Raw genomic sequence first — 21,249 nt, forward strand, 5'->3', positions numbered from 1 at the left:
CCTCTCCCCTGTAAGTCTACATCCTCTCTCCAACTTATTCCTCAGTTTTTTCCAAGAGTCAAACCTACCCTTCGAAGGAATCTTTTCCACTCGAATTCAATGACAATGATTTGTGCCCTTTGTTAGTATAGAACTGTTTCCTTATGGAAAAGCTTTCCTCTCTGCATACTGTGCTTCCAAAGATCATCTGACAGACCCTTCTGTCTAGTATATCGTTGGGCAAAACACAAAGGGACTTATTTACAAGGCCCTTGCATCGCCGGTGTGTCCATTTTAGTATGGGAAAAAGTGACGTACCGGCTGCGCAATGGGCTTGTAAATAAGCCACAAAATATGTTGAATAGTCTGCCCTTGCAAGTGGTGCATTGCCATATGTGCTAGAAATTGGATTTTTCGCGTGAATCATGGATACTGGGTAATCATTTGCCACTGTCTTCAACTTTCGGTCCCAGCCTGCATCCTTCTTCATATGTATTGCCGATTAGAAACAGTTTGCGACTCTCAGGCGTGTGTGTGAGCAGTGTCCACAAAGGGTATATTTTTTCAATGTCTTTTTAACTGTAATTTTTATTCCCAGTGAAGAGGGTTGCTCTAATCTTTTGCTTTTCTTCTTTTTTATTGATTGGCTCTCCTTTTCATCATGAGTCCTTTGTGTGGCTGAAAAGGTCTGATCTCTGAACAATGGCACGAAGACAGCACCAGAAATTAACTGCATTTTTGTTGCTTCCAAGCTCAATATCTGACTTCATCAAACACAGCCCTTGGTTCATTTGTACTGAAGGAGCAGAAAAAAGAGCTTGACTTTCATCTCTCATCATTTACTTTGTCAATTCCAATACTGCTTTCTGTAGCTTGCAATTACCCACCACAGTAATTCCCCCAATTTTCTCCATTTGGAAATATCCTTCTTGAATTTTTTGCCAGTTCTGCGCTTCCTTTTCATCTCCCTGCGCTATTTCTGCGAAAATCCTCTACAAGCTTCGGGAACTGAAAAGTCTTCTGGCCTGATGTTGTCTACGTCCTCTCAAGGAATGTTCAACGCACTTCATGGGAAAGCGATGGTTGTCCGTGATTGATACATGGATGGATGCAGATTACCCTCGTTATGCAGCACCCGCTTGATCACGTAGGGTTGCTCTGCATTATGGTATAAAAACTAAGGGGCAGATTTATGTTCCCTGGCGCATCCCTGCAAATCAGCACGGATGCTTCAGGGAAGATGCGTCACGCACGTTTGCCATTGCGCCACCGCAAATGCGCCGCATTTACAATGCGGTGCATCGTGGCGCAAGGACAAGCAGATACGTGACGCATCTGCCGGCGTAAGGTTGGCGCAGTGCTGAAGTTGTGTCGCAAGTGCGACGCAACTCCAGCACTGTTCCAACCTTCCCTATCCCTAACATGGTGTGTCAAGCCTTACACCTGCTTCAAGCAGGCGCAGGGTTTTGACGTATCAGCGTTGGGAAAGTGACTCAGTGAAATCTTATAGATTTCACTGAGTCACTTTTCAGGGGCGTTCCTGCGACGGAACGCCCCCCCTGAGTAGAAACACCCACATGAAACCTGACGCAGGTTTCATGTGGCACAGGGCTTTATACCGTGACGCATCTCCATAGATGCGTCACGATGTAAATGGGGCGCAACATGGCGCAGGGTTTACGCTGCCGCTGCGTCACAAAAGTGCCGCAATGGCGGCGTAAAAGTGGCGCAAGTCTGATATAAATCTGCCCCTAAGATGGATACCTTACGAATATGACAATCATTTGTTTCTGTTATCCAACTTCTACGTCATGCACTTGTGCATAGTGGAAGGCCAAAGATTAAAAAAGAAGATATAAATGGGGCAGTCAGGCAGGAATGTCTGTTGTGGTGGGGAAGTGTAACCTTTCTGATCCATGCTGACATTAGCATGCCAAGTGACATGAGTGGATGATATATAATTTCATAGCGAAGAGCTTTTTTAATGATGGTGTTGCCTACTGACACCTTTTCAAATTATATGCAGAGCCATGGAAAAATGCGGCAGGAGGCATCACATTATGTGTCAGGGTTGACTAATTTATTATGCAGCATAACAAAGCAAATTTTTTGGGTAACGTTACTTTATTATTTTGTAATTTTTTCATATGATAACACTGCCAGGGCAAAGATTTCATTTCATTAGAACCAATTTAACAACCACATTGCAAAATAAGCACCTAAAAGATGAAGTTAACCTTTGCGAATGGCGTTCTACTACTAGCAACGTTTTTAGTAACTTTTGTTCCGTTTCAGCTAGAAATGATTTTTAGTGTTAAAATCTGCAGATTATACAGCAGACGATGGATTATGTGGCAAATACGGCAAATCCATTACTATGCTGAAAAAGCTGCGGCCCCAGATTCGCTTCATTCCAGTGGCCCTGGTTCAATGGGAAAGGACAGGTAGGTTGTTGGAGTCTGGCCTGTTATGTAAGCAGGGCACTAGCAACGTAAGTTATCTATATCAGCATCTTAAACCCCAGGTGTACCAGGCAGAAGCAGGAACAGAAATAGAAGGGTTTGCAGCACAGCCTACGAACAAAGCTGCCACAGCGACTGCTGCGGTCACCTTGCAGCCACCGCCTTCCAAGCTGTGGTGACTCTCCCGGAGGCAGTACATCCTTTTTATAACGAATAGGTACATTGTATTTGTGGCAGGCAGTGCTTAATTTGTCAATAATCATGTGTCAGGGTCCTCGTCAGGAGACCACCCAGCTTGCACCGCCCATTCCCACTGGCAGCGCAGCCAATGACAGTACATTCCCAACTACTAGCCGTCACACTGCGACAAGTGTGACAAGACTGTTCAAGGCCCACCAAAGCTATAAGAATGTCTTGGGAGGCAGGTATCAGTAGTTTTAATGTGTAGATAATTAATTAAAAACAACTCTTGTTCTGCTCATCTCTATATTGCACAAACAGCGCCAACATCTGGCAGCTGTCATAAGTGCTGATGTTGACAATTAAGTGATGGTGCCGAGCACCGGAAACCACCGGCTCAAATTATGCACTCGTGACAAATGGCCCTTCACGAGCATGTTTGGTGAATTGTCCTTTATTATGTTTTTTTGTCTAAAACCACAATTGAGCAGTTTATATTTTGTTAGATCAAACGTTTTGTGAATAATGTATATGTAGGTTTACCTGAACTACAATAAAATAGGTAGATCGAGTGCTGAAACTAAGCATAACGTGCCTGATGGTCTGGCTGGTATTTTTGTTGCACGAAAATAGGAAAACAGATATACATAAAGTGCTCGGCAGTTCCCAGAGGGTACAGCATGAAAGGAGAGCAAAAATACATGGTATGGAAGACATGCTTGCTTGATTCCTAGTAAAGCCTCTGAGGGCGAAAGGCATTATAGAGCTGAAAAAGAACACTTTGTCCAAGTGAAATTATTATGTGATTTAATGGTGTCAAGGTCAGCGAGTTCTCTGGCGAGCGGTTGTGTAAGTACTAGTCATGCACGCCAAAGCTGCCTAGGGGCTGATTTAACTTATGCTCCCAGTTTTCTTTTCTAAGGCTGCAAAGACATTCTAAAAGAATAGCCTGTGGAACTTGTTCTTGTAGATTGCGCACTTCGCTCCTTTCTGGGAGTGCGTTGTAGCTGAGTGCATTTGCTATTCAGACTTGCGGTGCTACATGTGCTGAGAAACAACATCACAAACATGTTGGTTCATATGGACTTACAGTGTTGCGGCCACTGTCATTTCAAGGGCTTGCCCCTTCTCCTTACGGTACCAAATACCCTTACCTTTGCAGTTTATGGAGGAAGGAATGAAAAGGGGGCAGTAGTGGGGACCTTACCGTTCTATGGTCACTTAGGCCATCAGCCATGGTCCAACTCATGGCCCATATTACAGACTGGGTGCACTGACCAGGTGTGCTCTCTGGCGCATCCTTCACTGGGTGCACTGGACGCAAACCAGTTCAGTCCACTCTATGACAATGAATGAGCTCACCCTAGCATAGATGCAAATGCGCACATTAGGGAAAGGCGGACTGTGTGCTTGAAACCCCCATTGTGCCTTCCACTGTGCGTGCAGAAGCCCTGCCTGCACTTGAAATGTGGCAGAGCTGCACCTGAAGGCGGGTGCCGTGAGTGATTGCATCTGCCTGCAGGGGGATGTCGTGGGGCTATATAGGACTGTTTTCTTCCTTTCAAACGGTGCACCTCTGTATGGCACAAAGTCAGCGTGCATCCTGGTATCTTCTTTTCCTCTGCAACTATTTCTACAATACGTCGTAGGTGCAGAGGTAAAGTGTTTCCGCATGTGCATAGGGCTACACCCCAAGCAGATTAGGGAAATCCCCTTGAGGTCGCACAGCTGCCAGAAGTGCAACCAGCATGATCTGTATTACAGAAGAGAGCGCACATGTCTGCAGCTCCTTCTGTAACCCCAAAGTGCCCCACACACCCACCTAGGACACTTTTAATATTAAAGGCCCCATGTGTCCTTTTTACCATCATTTATTTGTTTTGCACCTAAGCCACCATGTCGCCTTTCAAATCACTGTGGATGGTTTTTCACACTCAGGTATGAGATGGAGACCATCCAACTATTTTGTCATTTTATCTTGGATTATTACATCCAGGCGTGGTAGAAAGGAAGATTGATGATAATGTAGAATTCAGAGGTGTTATGATGGAAGGTACAAGAGGGACACTTCTGTATGGGTGAAGGTATATCAGGCAGTTTGCCTATTTATAATGATTATTTATCATGTAGTACTATCAACAGTGATGTCGCCTTAATGTACAAGCTGAGGGACATAGCTAGTGCATGTAAGAGACTGTGGGGCATAAAATCAAGGACTGGCGATAACTAACAGTAACCTAGCTTAGCGCTAGTTTTTCTATCGCTGTCTATCCCCTGTTTCTTCCGCCCTGTTATCGCTCTATAATCAACATGGAGCTAACAGGAGATAGCTTTCGTGAAAACTGCTGCTAACCGCTGCGAGATGGCGATAGGAAAACCGGCGATAGCGGACAGAAACAAGCGATAATAGTGCGATATTGTATTAGCGACTTTTTCCATGAAGTTTTGGGAAGGAACCCCTACTTTGCATGTCATTAGCGATAAATATTGATGGCATGCAAGGCGATAAAAAATAAGGTCGCTATCGCCAGAAAGCTGTCGCTAACGCCTGTTAGCGCCAACTTGATAATAGCGCGATAAAAAAACGCGTCAACGGCACGAAAGTGCCGCTAAAGCGGCGATAACATCGCTTGATAATATGCCCCTGTGTTTTTCAATCAGCATACATAAAGAGCTGAAAGCTCACAGGATTTCATTGCTAATTTGCACAATGTGAATGATAATAGATGCATTTTTACATAAGGAATTAAAACAGGCTAGAAGATTTGAATGTGGGAGCTGAGTTTAAGACAAGCAAGTGGTAGTCATGCCTCACCCTTTAGAGTGTCTGTGCAACGCCCTCCTTGTTTCTATACTTTTTATTTTATTTTACCAGTGGTGAATAATTTACTTAGATTCTCTACTTGTATAATCAAACAAGCATTGGCATAGCCAATAGATCTCGCTTTTGGGACCTTATAAGTATTTAGTTATGCAGCACAATATCCTTGGTGCAACAACATCAACTGTTGCATGGGTAAACACTTATAAGGCCCCAAAAGCGAGACCTATTGGCTATGCCAATGCTTGTTACTCGAGATCTTTGTACAGCATTTCCCAAACTAGGGCCTGTCCCCATGTCTCCTTTCTGTTGAATCAGCACATGCAGAATCAGAATGTGCTAGAGAGCCAGCCTTGTTATGTGCACATGTTGTGAAAGTGATGGTTTATTCTCTGCCGGCCATGATACATTATTATGGTATACGGTATTTGCATAATACATTGCTTGAAATTTCCATGGCCTCTTGCTGTTGTTATATAGTTGAATATACGTAATTGACAACAATTCTTTAAATGAAGACGAAGCCTGATGAAACCAAGCCAACAAAAGTTTATTTTGAGGAGCTGTCAGGATGACAAAATTACTTTGTCCATGAAGATCCAAGGATTTTTGCGGAAAAAACATACCGGACCCAGGTTGGAATGCCAAAAACTAGATATAAATGTGTGTGTGTGTGTGTGTAAGAAAAAGAACACTTCTCATAATTCCTAGAAAGTAAGGAACTGTAAGAATAAAGAGCAAAAACTGTTACAGAAAAGAACAAGGGGAAACAAGTAAACAACAGGCTGCGGCAGTGGAGATTGAAATGAAGATAAGTTGGAACAAGCGGCTGTGGGGCCGCGAAAGTGATCGCGATCAAAAATCAAAGCGGCCGCACGGCCGCGAAAGTGAAAGTAATCGGGGTCAAGCGCGCGCGCCCACATGCACCGTAGCTCTAGGCTGGCCTGGTAGCACTTTTTGGAGCCCTCTCAATGCGCTGGGTCAGGCGAGACCTAAAAAGCTCACCCATGCTGCAGTTGATGGCAGCAAATCTGTTTCATGGCTGTTGCACCAGCCATCAGAGTGGTCTCAGCCGCAGCCCTGGTCTCAGTGGTCTGTCACGCCTACCCCTTGGTGAAGTACAGCAGTGTCACTAGAATAATTTGCTTTGGAGCCTTAGTGCCCAAATCACCTCACCCTCTCCCATCTCTTCACATGGTGGTGTAGGGTCAGGAGCCTCTCTGACTCTACCCCACTGTGCTTGGAGCGGGGAGGTGAAATGCAAGAAACTAGAGAATTTGCATAACTGCGCAGACTCAAGCTTTCAGGTTGTTGCTTCAGTACTTAAGGTGAAATGAAGCTGTGTTTCGGTCCCCACAGTGTACCCAGCATTAGATGTTAAAATGGACCAGCAGGCAGCTGAAGGTAAGTAAAAAAAAGCTTTAAAACCATGTGTGTAAGAATGAGTGGAAATAATTAATAGCAAGTTACAGGGTAACTGTGAGTGAGACGAAATTAGGGGCATATCAACAAGGGCTTTATCTCTGCTTTTTTGGCTTTAAAAGCCAAAAAAGCAGGGATAAAACTAGCACCCTATCAACAACAGGGTGCTAACATGCAAATTTGCATGTTAGCACCCATTTACTCTAAGCTTCCCCTTGCATCTCTAATGAGATGCAAAGGGGGCGTTCCAGAGTAAAATAATAAGAGAAATGTCGCTAAGCAACATTTCTCCTATTATCAAGAATATCGCTAACCCTGTTAGAGACAAAAAAAGCAGCGTTAACCGTGGTTAACGCTGCTTTTTTACGTCTGGTATTTTTCTGACTTAGCCATGATATCCTATGGAAGGAGGATATCATGGCTAAGTTTGTCTGTCCCTATCAACAAGCTAACGTGAGATTATCGCTGGGTTTCCAGCGATAATCTCACGTTAGCCACTTAGCGTGAGGATTTTTATCGCTATTGAGATAAGCGTTGCTAATAGCACGCTATCTCAGCGATAAAAATCAAGGCTAGCCAGCGGTAATTATCCTAGCGCTAAGTGCGCTTAGCGATAATTATCGCCGGTTGTTGTTGATATGCCTGTGGTAAATAAAATATTACGCTCTATGTATTTCAGAATATCAATAAGATCATGCATAAAGCAAGAGGCTGAGTCTGTGGTATCAGGTTCATAAAGGGATTTATTCCAATAACTCGAGTCAAAGGGAGAATATTTCCATCACCAAAATTGGATCTGGAAAGGGGCTCAAAAGTATTCTCAATATTCTCAAAACATTATTCACAGAGTACAGTATATATACATTTCTCAATTGTACGTAAGCAAAAGAGCAAGAGAGAATGAGATAAGAGCATGTGGGCGTGTAAGTAGGCGTGAAGGTGGGCGTCCATGTGGGCGTCCACTTGATGATAATGGGTAATTTGTCATGTGTGGGTGGATACCTGGAGGGGGTTGCGTGATCTGCTGGAATTGTACTGGAACTTTGCCTTACTTGTGCTCAACTCGAGCATGACGTGTAACTGACGTGGGGAGGGTTGCTATGCAACCGAACAAGTCTGGAAGTGAGGCCTTCAGTTAGTGAGGCCTTCAGTGTCAAGACGACCAGCACATCTTGTATTATCTGATATCCGATGTCTGGAGCAGGGACTGATTTGTGACATAGGTTGCTCATCACCAAGAGCCGATGTGGCATCTATTTCTTCATTTACTTCATTTACTGCAGAAGCCTTACATGGGGGCTATGGGCTTTTTACTGACGTGAGCTTTGCAATCTCACAAAGAGAGACAGTAGGGCTGGGCTCCCTCCTTGCAGATGGGCGCGTTCATTCCTCCTTCACCAGGCAAGAATGTGGTTTCAGTAAGAGTAAGCAGATAACCGTGCTCAATACTGTCTCAGTACCTTGTGACAGGGCCCCTTTGGCTGAGGCCCAAGTGTGCAAGGCCAAGGATACGTAGCTGTAGCTTTCAGAGCGTTCTGAGGCATGAAAAGCTTGATGGCAGAATCAGGGCCTACTCGCCTGGACTGAAAAATAGCATAAGTGAACCATATAAAGCCGGTGGCCTTTCGTACTTAGGAATGGAATATCCGGCCCATTCATGGCGGATCTGAAAGAGGACATGTTAACGGTGGACGCACATGTATTTGCGTCTTCATAACTGGAACTGGAGGGAACATACATGTACTTGTGATTTATACATGAAACCGTTGGGGTCCAAGATAGGGGACATAACTGATCATAAAAATCCATATTTCCACATTCCCTCCTTGTCCCCTACTTGCCCGTCAAGAGATATCAATCTTCATCAATCCATTGATCTGTTCATATAGCATCATTTGTTCTTCTTTTTTCTTCTGGGACGAACGAAATCTTGGTGGTGGAATACACGATGTGGCACACAGACCACAAATCGCTGGTCCACATTGTAGGCATAAGCAGCAACTGAATAGTATGAGAAAGCCAATACCTAGGAAGGATAGGACCCTCCATCCAAAGGTAGATAATACACTCCAAAACCAACCGGACCAAGTCCAGGTGCCTGGATTCTGGTGTATCTGGCTTACAATCTTATGAAGGCGAGTTATGGCTTTATATACAGATGGCGAATTTTCTGGTATGAAAAATGCAACAGCTTGATTTGATGACCCTACAAGCTCCGCCCCTATCGGCCAGGATAACGTCAAGGACAAGACTATTTTGAAGCACAACAATCCGCATAGCAGACTGCTCTTCTGTTAAATTGCCTAAGGCGGAAATAGTTTCGTTCACTACTGCTTCAAGGGTTCTGGTTAATCTACGTATCAGCTTACTATTGGTAACTGTACCTATATAGGGAAAGAAACCTTTATTGAAATCTGTGTATTTTTCCCATGCTGTTTCAGTGTAATCGACAATTGGGAGATCTCTCTGCTGTCTATTGTGTACTAAATGAGTATTTCTATGATAATCAGGAGGAGCTAGGAAAACAGGTGGTAGGAGGAATGCTATGTAACAGGTACCATCCCAATCTAGAGGTAGGCGTATATATGCGGTCTGGCCACATATAAAGTAGGAATGACGAGAAGCTCTAAATGTAGACTTGCCTTGATCACTGAATTTTATTACAGTGGTGCATTTACTATGGCCCATGTGTATGGAGCCATTCTTTCTTATACATAATTCCCCTTTTACTGGGAATACGGACATGGCGGGCAAGATTGGTGTAGCTTCAGATTCAACGTTCAGGATCATGAGGTTAAGTGTAAAATTACCTAATCCATATACTTCATGTTCTAGATCAGTTCCTGTTCTTTTGGGAAGTCCCTCCTTGTTAGGGTAGCAGACTTTAAGCAAAACTAAGTTCAGGTTTCCCCATACCCAGTTGTCTTGATAAACTGCGGAATTCGAATCTAGGGAATTAATCAAACTAAACCATGCTCCACAGGAGCCATTGTGTGTGAACGGATAGAGAAAGAGGGGCAAAACTCCCTTATAGTTCTGATAGGGGGGGAGTCGGCCACAGACCCAGCAGTCTGTAGCATTGCTAGTCTGATGTGAATGGTGCAGCATCTGAATAAAGGTATTGTTGCGTAAGGCAAGTCGATATGATAGCTCATGGGATGGCAGATCACTAAATGTTTGCTTTATGGTGTCATTAGTGGAGGAGTATAAGAGTGAGGCAATAGGAGGAAAAATAGCATGTAGTATTAAGCTGATACATATTATCGTGATGCACATCTTGCTTTTTCTTATCAATATTATTGTCCAAGATCTTATGCAAGCCAGAATACATGTTCAACCGCTTCACCACCTAGTGGACTTAATTGATCAAACGGGTTCTGACTTTTTAGATCTAAGTTTAGCTTTGTGGAAACTGCTGGGGAGTCTCCTCTAGAAAATGGTGTTCAAAATCCAAAATCCAAGTTCAAAGTCTTTTTCCTTTGTAAAAGAGTGGTGAAGGTGCACTTTGACTTTAACGGCCGTCCCCGTGGTCCAGAGCACTGACTTTGGCGCCTTCCATCCAGGAGCGATGGAGTATTCTTTGACCTGGGTGTTGTCAGGGAAGGCGGCAGCAACCTGCGAACAACAAGAGAGTAGTGCAGACATCAAGGAAGCCAGGTAATCTGTCAGCATCAGTAATCTTTTAGGCATTGGAGTGCCCACATATTTGGTGGTCTACCAAAGACCACTTCATAGGGAGATAAGCCTGTTCTAGAATGAGCTACCATTCGCATGTAAAAGAGGGCAACCGGCAGGGCTACCATCCAATCTACACCTTTGTCTGCGCAAATTTTAATATCCGATTATGTCTTTCTACAAGGCCTGCTGCTTCAGGATGTCGCACACAATGGAATTTCCAGGTATACCCTAACAGAAGGGACACCTGCTTCATTAGTACCAGGACATATTTGTAACCTCTACATCTGTTTATTTGGATATAATCCATTTGGAGCACTTCAAAAGGGTGGTCAGGTGGATGGAATCCACCTTGTTCCATCGGAATGCCTTTACCTGGATTGAATTGGCAACAGATCATACATGTTCTGACCTTTTGTTTCGCTGCTGCACGCAGGTGCTTGTTGAACCATATATTCTGTAAGCTATCTATCATTGCTTTCTCTCCTAAGTGTGCAGGACTATGTGCGGTATTTATGATTATTTGTACCATTGAATCAGAAAGAAACCATGTGGATTTGCCCTTTGTCATCCAACCCTGATCAGTCAGTACCCCTCCTTGTTCCGATCATTTCTTTAATTCGTCTACAGTAGCATGTGTCTGTATGTCTTGTACATCCTTGGAAGGATCCCTAACTGTCATGGCTTTGGACACTTATTGAACCTGTAACTTTGTCATGTCTAGTGGGGTCTGAGCTGTCTGTTTAGCTGTTCGGTCTGCCAGATCATTGCCTTGGGAAATGGTATCTGTGGCTCTAGTATGTGCTTTACATTTTAGGATAGCTATGGCTGTTGGTAAATGTATTGCTTCCAGTAGGGCTTGAATATGGGGGCCATGCTGTATCTTGACCCCATGAGAGGTCAAGAAACCTGTTTCTCGCCAGAGAATCGGTGTAAATGTTTACTCTCAGCTCTCTTAGCTCTTATGCACGCTTGTGTCAGGGCGATGAGCTCTGCTGCTTGTGTTGACAATATGTCTATTCTTTTAGTCTCTATTATTACAGTATCAGTAGTCACTGCATATGCTGCCACTAATTCTCCCGCCCCTGTCCTCATGCATGAGCCGTCAACTTATAGTGTTAGGTCGGGGTCTGGGAGTGCAACGTCTGTCAAGTCTTGTCTTGGTTTAGTCACGGTATGTATTACTTCAACACAGTCGTGTGGTGAAACGCTTTCTGTACTGGAGGGCAAAAGGGTAGCAGGATTCAGTATGTTGCATCGTCTGATCTCTATGTGTGGTTGAAATAACGTTGGCTCATAGCCTGTCAGTCTAGCTACAGTCAGGTGTTGTGTTTGTGTCCGGTTCAAGAGAACCTCTACTGCGTGTGGTACTTGTACTGTCAGAGGGTGGCCCAGCACTATCAAGTCACTTTGTCTTATGGCTAAGGCCGTTGCTGCAACTGATTTTTGGCACGCAGGCAAAGCCTGTGCTACTGGGTCTAATGTACTAGAAAAATAAGCACAGGGCTCGTGTTTTCCTGCATGATCTTGTGTTAGGACAGATAGTGCTGTTCCATCCCGCTCTGTCACAAAAAGCATAAACGATTTGTTGTAATCAGGGTTTGCTAAAACTGGTGCTTGACATAAAGCTCTCTTTAATTCTTCAAATGCCACAGTGTGTTCTTGTGTCCAAGGGAGGACTTTAGTAGAAGCTGTATTAGGGGCTTGGACTAATTCCCCTGAAAGATCACAATAAAACATGAGAAAAAGGGGAAAACACCATACCTATTTCCTCGACTTAATTTCTAAGGGGGCTAATTTCTAAGGGGCTTAATTTCTTAAGGGGCTAGCGGGAAGCGAACCTCCTCAGGGGCCAGCAGAAAGCCAATATTCTCCTCCTTCCGCCCCTTTTTGACAGGAGGAAATCTGACACAGATTTCACTGCTGTCAAACACTATCAAACCCTGTGACTTGTCAACACTATTAATCCCTGTGTGTAGCTACTGGGCGTAAGCAAAATTATAGGAGATACACAGCGTATTTGAAACGGCGAGAAATCCTTCAAATTAATGTACAAACCTCATTGTGTTAGCTCATAAGCTGGCCAAATGACATCTCATATGCAAATGTCCCTATTATGTGAACCTACACCAACCTGAAGTCAATATTAATGCTAGGAGGCCCTAATAGGAATGCTAAACTTCCTAAATATTCGGAAAACCAAGTTTAAGAACAGTTGTTAATGTCGATAATCAATAATTTATCTGCTAAAGAAATCAGTCATTTTGCAATAATTTCCACCTATACAATAAAGAGCCTTATTTAAAAACAAGTCAACTTTTGGGGCCACCACTTACAAGAATGAGCTTACTAAAGCAAACTTTAAAAAGGAAATCCTGTCAGATATTTTCTCATTACCCTAAATACCGAGCCTCATTTGTCACTCTGTGGTGGCAGTCCTTATTTAAAACAGGCCTTTCAAGAGTTAAGATGCGAGTGCACAGATCATAATTGTTCCTTAATGTCCAATCTGGAAACATATGACCGAGGCTGCCTGTCTATAAGAGAAAGGCAGTTATGTGAAAAATATTTTAGTCTTGCATAGCCTTTTTCTTTTGTTTCATTCATCTCCAACACCAATTAGACATACACTGATAATGTGTTGTCTGCTATTTTGACAGCATGATAATGGTAATATCATGTCTGTGAATTTTAGTAATTGTGAACAAGTTCCAGCCAAGCGCTGTGCAAAGATTGCCGTCGTCACGACAATCTCTGTACTTGCACAGGAGAACTTTGTATTAAACGCTAAACAGACTGGTCAATACAACACAAAAACAAAACATATATAAAATACATATGCCAAGCCATCAGTATACCAAGCACAGAAAGCATAGACAATTGCACTAACATATATAAATGAGCAGCGATGCGCAATTACAGTACCTACAGCTCAGAGGCGAACATTCTGGCCTGCTTAATTTGTCAGGCTTATAATCAATAATTCATTTACCTGCCCTATACACCCCCATCTGAAATCACCGTGTCAAGTCTGACACACAGAATCAGCAATAATAATCAAAAACGAAGAACACACGAACCTGTTTGTTTTCTTTTATAAAAACAGAATCAGCAATAATAATCAAAAACGAAGAACACACGAACCTGTTTGTTTTCTTTTATAGAAATGAGCTATGCATCTTCGTCAACACAATGTACCCTAATGTCCCAGACGAAGACGCACCTCTCATCTCTCCTCACAGACTTTTAACCACTGGATCATTTATCCAATGCAACTGGTGGCAGCTTGTGGCCACAATTCAAAAATGTCTGAATTTGAAAATCGTTTTTATATAGGCACATAGCCCTTAAAATTCCAAGCAAGAGCAACATTTTACTTTCTGGCCAGATGCAATATAACATTTGCTAAAAAATAAAACAAATCTTCTCCATAGACATTTCCTCGGGGCACTCGTTTTGCACAGAATAGAACAAGGGAATCTTTCTCGACTTACATTTCTCAGCTGCCCTGTCTTATCAGAGAAGCTAAAAATAGCCCCTCAGCGCGGCCTGAGCCTGGGCTGCCAGCCATCTTTTTTTGTTTTTCCTACTCCTTGCCCCCAAGGCTCTCCGCCTGCAGGCATTACACAGATGCGATGTCAGAGAAGCTTTCTAAGCAGTGCCTCTGTTCTGCTCCTCTCACCGGCCCCCACCTACACTGGCTACAAGGTCAGAATCTGTCTCCGATTTCTGTATCACATTCTGCTCTACACAGCCCCCACCTTCTCCTCACTCTGAAGCTGTCAAAGACAAAAAGGCTACTCAATTCCATAAAAACTGCAATAATTCGCCCAATTGAAAAATTATTTTTACATACAATTTGCACTCAGGGGGTCATAATCTTACCAACTTGACCCAGCACATTGGCTCACTGGACCACCAAGAACACAAACCTGTATTCTTGAACAATTTGCAAATTCGAAATACCCACAATTTTTTTTTCAAGCTAAACTTTTCAAAAATTACTTTTTCGTTAGCACTTTGTACATTAGGGGTGTCATCAAATCACAGGTGTTGCTCCTTCTCCAGCTACACCCCTCTCAATTTTCTTTTGACAACGTAATCAAATGTTGGACCATGTAAACACCAGCTATGCGCTGTTCGTTTGGTGGGAGGCTCAAGAACCTTTGGGCTACTATATCATTATTATATGTATCGTGGTACTTGCGGTGGCACTCTAACTGGACCTTCTACTGGGGCCACTCTTGCTAGGTCCTCTGAAAGGACGGGATAAATACCAGCAACGTCAATATTTCTTTCTCTGTCAGCCTGCGCTCATTTTACCTGCTCCACTTCTCTCTGCTTCGTGAAACACTTACTCTGTCCTCCTATGTGACTCCTTGCGCAAAAACTCAATGGCATCCTTCCGAGCTGGTCTACATTTTCTCTTTCATAAGAGTGTTTCGTTGTCTGTCTACTTGTTCTGCTTTTACTCGGATACCTTCCTCAACTAATACGCTTTCTCGGGCTTTGTCTGAATCCTCCCTACTTTTCTCTTCTTTTCTGAGCGCTTTCTCTGTGCGTCTATGCAATTCTTTACGCCATAATTCAATGTCATATTTCTGTGACTGTCTGGCTGTCTTTTTCCATAACTCTTCTTCTACTCTCATGATGCAATCTGCATCCCATGTCCCAACTGCGGGCCACCTCCGACTTTCTGGTAAATCCTTGGTGTAGTCCACCCATAAATCAAGAAATAATACGGCATCTAGGCCATGCTTATGATACATAAAGTACCCTGGAGTGTCCCTAGGTGAAATGGGAACAGCTTCTTCGAGTACCCCTTTTCTGGTTTTGATCTGTCTTAATTTTGAAAAGAGCGGCATTTTTAGACCTTATTACTTGAACATACTTAATACAATAAACACAATAATGAACAGTCATTCACACCACAATATGTAGAACGTATTTAAAACATTTAACATTTAACATTTAACGAACAACAATGATGGCCATTGGGAACACTAACTAGGTGATTCTGAATTATATACTAGACATACTAGATATACTGCTAAACAGTACAGATACACTGCTGAAACAGTGCAGACCGGATTTGTGTACCCAAACCCGTCTTGACCGGCACAACCTATGTGCACGTCAGAACGCCTCCCCGGCAATGGTACTCACCGGGTAGCTCGGAACGGAAGGCCTCGGAACTGAACTGGACTGGACTGGACCGGACTGGACTGGACTGGACCCGACTCGTGACCTGGATACTTCGGAACTTCGGAATCTGGTGGGCCTCTGTATACCTCGGACACAGCTCTCTCGCAGGTGGGCTCTGGGTAGGACAATCTGCGTTCCTCACCGCCTCGTATGGATGCCTGGTCGCAGTCTGTCCCCTTCGTTGGCCTGAGGGAGTTGGCGGGAAGACCCGCGACGTGCGCGCTTGAAGTCCATCACGGCTGTGGAAGGGGGCAAAACTGGACCTTCATCTCCGGCGTGTGGGGAAAGAGATTAAACTGTTCGGGCGCCATTATGTGGTAAATAAAATATTACGCTCTATGTATTTCAGAATATCAATAAGATCATGCATAAAGCAAGAGGCTGAGTCTGTGGTATCAGGTTCATAAAGGGATTTATTCCAATAACTCGAGTCAAAGGGAGAATATTTCCATCACCAAAATTGGATCTGGAAAGGGGCTCAAAAGTATTCTCAATATTCTCAAAACATTATTCACAGAGTACAGTATATATACATTTCTCAATTGTACGTAAGCAAAAGAGCAAGAGAGAATGAGATAAGAGCATGTGGGCGTGTAAGTAGGCGTGAAGGTGGGCGTCCATGTGGGCGTCCACTTGATGATAATGGGTAATTTGTCATGTGTGGGTGGATACCTGGAGGGGGTTGCGTGATCTGCTGGAATTGTACTGGAACTTTGCCTTACTTGTGCTCAACTCGAGCATGACGTGTAACTGACGTGGGGAGGGTTGCTATGCAACCGAACAAGTCTGGAAGTGAGGCCTTCAGTTAGTGAGGCCTTCAGTGTCAAGACGACCAGCACATCTTGTATTATCTGATATCCGATGTCTGGAGCAGGGACTGATTTGTGACATAGGTTGCTCATCACCAAGAGCCGATGTGGCATCTATTTCTTCATTTACTTCATTTACTGCAGAAGCCTTACATGGGGGCTATGGGCTTTTTACTGACGTGAGCTTTGCAATCTCACAAAGAGAGACAGTAGGGCTGGGCTCCCTCCTTGCAGATGGGCGCGTTCATTCCTCCTTCACCAGGCAAGAATGTGGTTTCAGTAAGAGTAAGCAGATAACCGTGCTCAATACTGTCTCAGTACCTTGTGACAGGGCCCCTTTGGCTGAGGCCCAAGTGTGCAAGGCCAAGGATACGTAGCTGTAGCTTTCAGAGCGTTCTGAGGCATGAAAAGCTTGATGGCAGAATCAGGGCCTACTCGCCTGGACTGAAAAATAGCATAAGTGAACCATATAAAGCCGGTGGCCTTTCGTACTTAGGAATGGAATATCCGGCCCATTCATGGCGGATCTGAAAGAGGACATGTTAACGGTGGACGCACATGTATTTGCGTCTTCATAACTGGAACTGGAGGGAACATACATGTACTTGTGATTTATACATGAAACCGTTGGGGTCCAAGATAGGGGACATAACTGATCATAAAAATCCATATTTCCACATTCCCTCCTTGTCCCCTACTTGCCCGTCAAGAGATATCAATCTTCATCAATCCATTGATCTGTTCATATAGCATCATTTGTTCTTCTTTTTTCTTCTGGGACGAACGAAATCTTGGTGGTGGAATACACGATGTGGCACACAGACCACAAATCGCTGGTCCACATTGTAGGCATAAGCAGCAACTGAATAGTATGAGAAAGCCAATACCTAGGAAGGATAGGACCCTCCATCCAAAGGTAGATAATACACTCCAAAACCAACCGGACCAAGTCCAGGTGCCTGGATTCTGGTGTATCTGGCTTACAATCTTATGAAGGCGAGTTATGGCTTTATATACAGATGGCGAATTTTCTGGTATGAAAAATGCAACAGCTTGATTTGATGACCCTACAAGCTCCGCCCCTATCGGCCAGGATAACGTCAAGGACAAGACTATTTTGAAGCACAACAATCCGCATAGCAGACTGCTCTTCTGTTAAATTGCCTAAGGCGGAAATAGTTTCGTTCACTACTGCTTCAAGGGTTCTGGTTAATCTACGTATCAGCTTACTATTGGTAACTGTACCTATATAGGGAAAGAAACCTTTATTGAAATCTGTGTATTTTTCCCATGCTGTTTCAGTGTAATCGACAATTGGGAGATCTCTCTGCTGTCTATTGTGTACTAAATGAGTATTTCTATGATAATCAGGAGGAGCTAGGAAAACAGGTGGTAGGAGGAATGCTATGTAACAGGTACCATCCCAATCTAGAGGTAGGCGTATATATGCGGTCTGGCCACATATAAAGTAGGAATGACGAGAAGCTCTAAATGTAGACTTGCCTTGATCACTGAATTTTATTACAGTGGTGCATTTACTATGGCCCATGTGTATGGAGCCATTCTTTCTTATACATAATTCCCCTTTTACTGGGAATACGGACATGGCGGGCAAGATTGGTGTAGCTTCAGATTCAACGTTCAGGATCATGAGGTTAAGTGTAAAATTACCTAATCCATATACTTCATGTTCTAGATCAGTTCCTGTTCTTTTGGGAAGTCCCTCCTTGTTAGGGTAGCAGACTTTAAGCAAAACTAAGTTCAGGTTGCCCCATACCCAGTTGTCTTGATAAACTGCGGAATTCGAATCTAGGGAATTAATCAAACTAAACCATGCTCCACAGGAGCCATTGTGTGTGAACGGATAGAGAAAGAGGGGCAAAACTCCCTTATAGTTCTGATAGGGGGGGAGTCGGCCACAGACCCAGCAGTCTGTAGCATTGCTAGTCTGATGTGAATGGTGCAGCATCTGAATAAAGGTATTGTTGCGTAAGGCAAGTCGATATGATAGCTCATGGGATGGCAGATCACTAAATGTGTGCTTTATGGTATCATTAGTGGAGGAGTATAAGAGTGAGGCAATAGGAGGAAAAATAGCATGTAGTATTAAGCTGATACATATTATCGTGATGCACATCTTGCTTTTTCTTATCAATATTATTGTCCAAGATCTTATGCAAGCCAGAATACATGTTCAACCGCTTCACCACCTAGTGGACTTAATTGATCAAACGGGTTCTGACTTTTTAGATCTAAGTTTAGCTTTGTGGAAACTGCTGGGGAGTCTCCTCTAGAAAATGGTGTTCAAAATCCAAAATCCAAGTTCAAAGTCTTTTTCCTTTGTAAAAGAGTGGTGAAGGTGCACTTTGACTTTAACGGCCGTCCCCGTGGTCCAGAGCACTGACTTTGGCGCCTTCCATCCAGGAGCGATGGAGTATTCTTTGACCTGGGTGTTGTCAGGGAAGGCGGCAGCAACCTGCGAACAACAAGAGAGTAGTGCAGACATCAAGGAAGCCAGGTAATCTGTCAGCATCAGTAATCTTTTAGGCATTGGAGTGCCCACATATTTGGTGGTCTACCAAAGACCACTTCATAGGGAGATAAGCCTGTTCTAGAATGAGCTACCATTCGCATGTAAAAGAGGGCAACCGGCAGGGCTACCATCCAATCTACACCTTTGTCTGCGCAAATTTTAATATCCGATTATGTCTTTCTACAAGGCCTGCTGCTTCAGGATGTCGCACACAATGGAATTTCCAGGTATACCCTAACAGAAGGGACACCTGCTTCATTAGTACCAGGACATATTTGTAACCTCTACATCTGTTTATTTGGATATAATCCATTTGGAGCACTTCAAAAGGGTGGTCAGGTGGATGGAATCCACCTTGTTCCATCGGAATGCCTTTACCTGGATTGAATTGGCAACAGATCATACATGTTCTGACCTTTTGTTTCGCTGCTGCACGCAGGTGCTTGTTGAACCATATATTCTGTAAGCTATCTATCATTGCTTTCTCTCCTAAGTGTGCAGGACTATGTGCGGTATTTATGATTATTTGTACCATTGAATCAGAAAGAAACCATGTGGATTTGCCCTTTGTCATCCAACCCTGATCAGTCAGTACCCCTCCTTGTTCCGATCATTTCTTTAATTCGTCTACAGTAGCATGTGTCTGTATGTCTTGTACATCCTTGGAAGGATCCCTAACTGTCATGGCTTTGGACACTTATTGAACCTGTAACTTTGTCATGTCTAGTGGGGTCTGAGCTGTCTGTTTAGCTGTTCGGTCTGCCAGATCATTGCCTTGGGAAATGGTATCTGTGGCTCTAGTATGTGCTTTACATTTTAGGATAGCTATGGCTGTTGGTAAATGTATTGCTTCCAGTAGGGCTTGAATATGGGGGCCATGCTGTATCTTGACCCCATGAGAGGTCAAGAAACCTCTTTCTCGCCAGAGAATCGGTGTAAATGTTTACTCTCAGCTCTCTTAGCTCTTATGCACGCTTGTGTCAGGGCGATGAGCTCTGCTGCTTGTGTTGACAATATGTCTATTCTTTTAGTCTCTATTATTACAGTATCAGTAGTCACTGCATATGCTGCCACTAATTCTCCCGCCCCTGTCCTCATGCATGAGCCGTCAACTTATAGTGTTAGGTCGGGGTCTGGGAGTGCAACGTCTGTCAAGTCTTGTCTTGGTTTAGTCACGGTATGTATTACTTCAACACAGTCGTGTGGTGAAACGCTTTCTGTACTGGAGGGCAAAAGGGTAGCAGGATTCAGTATGTTGCATCGTCTGATCTCTATGTGTGGTTGAAATAACGTTGGCTCATAGCCTGTCAGTCTAGCTACAGTCAGGTGTTGTGTTTGTGTCCGGTTCAAGAGAACCTCTACTGCGTGTGGTACTTGTACTGTCAGAGGGTGGCCCAGCACTATCAAGTCACTTTGTCTTATGGCTAAGGCCGTTGCTGCAACTGATTTTTGGCACGCAGGCAAAGCCTGTGCTACTGGGTCTAATGTACTAGAAAAATAAGCACAGGGCTCGTGTTTTCCTGCATGATCTTGTGTTAGGACAGATAGTGCTGTTCCATCCCGCTCTGTCACAAAAAGCATAAACGATTTGTTGTAATCAGGGTTTGCTAAAACTGGTGCTTGACATAAAGCTCTCTTTAATTCTTCAAATGCCACAGTGTGTTCTTGTGTCCAAGGGAGGACTTTAGTAGAAGCTGTATTAGGGGCTTGGACTAATTCCCCTGAAAGATCACAATAAAACATGAGAAAAAGGGGAAAACACCATACCTATTTCCTCGACTTAATTTCTAAGGGGGCTAATTTCTAAGGGGCTTAATTTCTTAAGGGGCTAGCGGGAAGCAAACCTCCTCAGGGGCCAGCAGAAAGCCAATATTCTCCTCATTCCGCCCCTTTTTGACAGGAGGAAATCTGACACAGATTTCACTGCTGTCAAACACTATCAAACCCTGTGACTTGTCAACACTATTAATCCCTGTGTGTAGCTACTGGGCGTAAGCAAAATTATAGGAGATACACAGCGTATTTGAAACGGCGAGAAATCCTTCAAATTAATGTACAAACCTCATTGTGTTAGCTCATAAGCTGGCCAAATGACATCTCATATGCAAATGTCCCTATTATGTGAACCTACACCAACCTGAAGTCAATATTAATGCTAGGAGG

This window comes from Triturus cristatus, chromosome 2_2 (genome assembly GCF_964204655.1).
Source record: "Triturus cristatus chromosome 2_2, aTriCri1.1, whole genome shotgun sequence".
NCBI classification, from domain to species: Eukaryota; Metazoa; Chordata; class Amphibia; order Caudata; family Salamandridae; genus Triturus; species Triturus cristatus.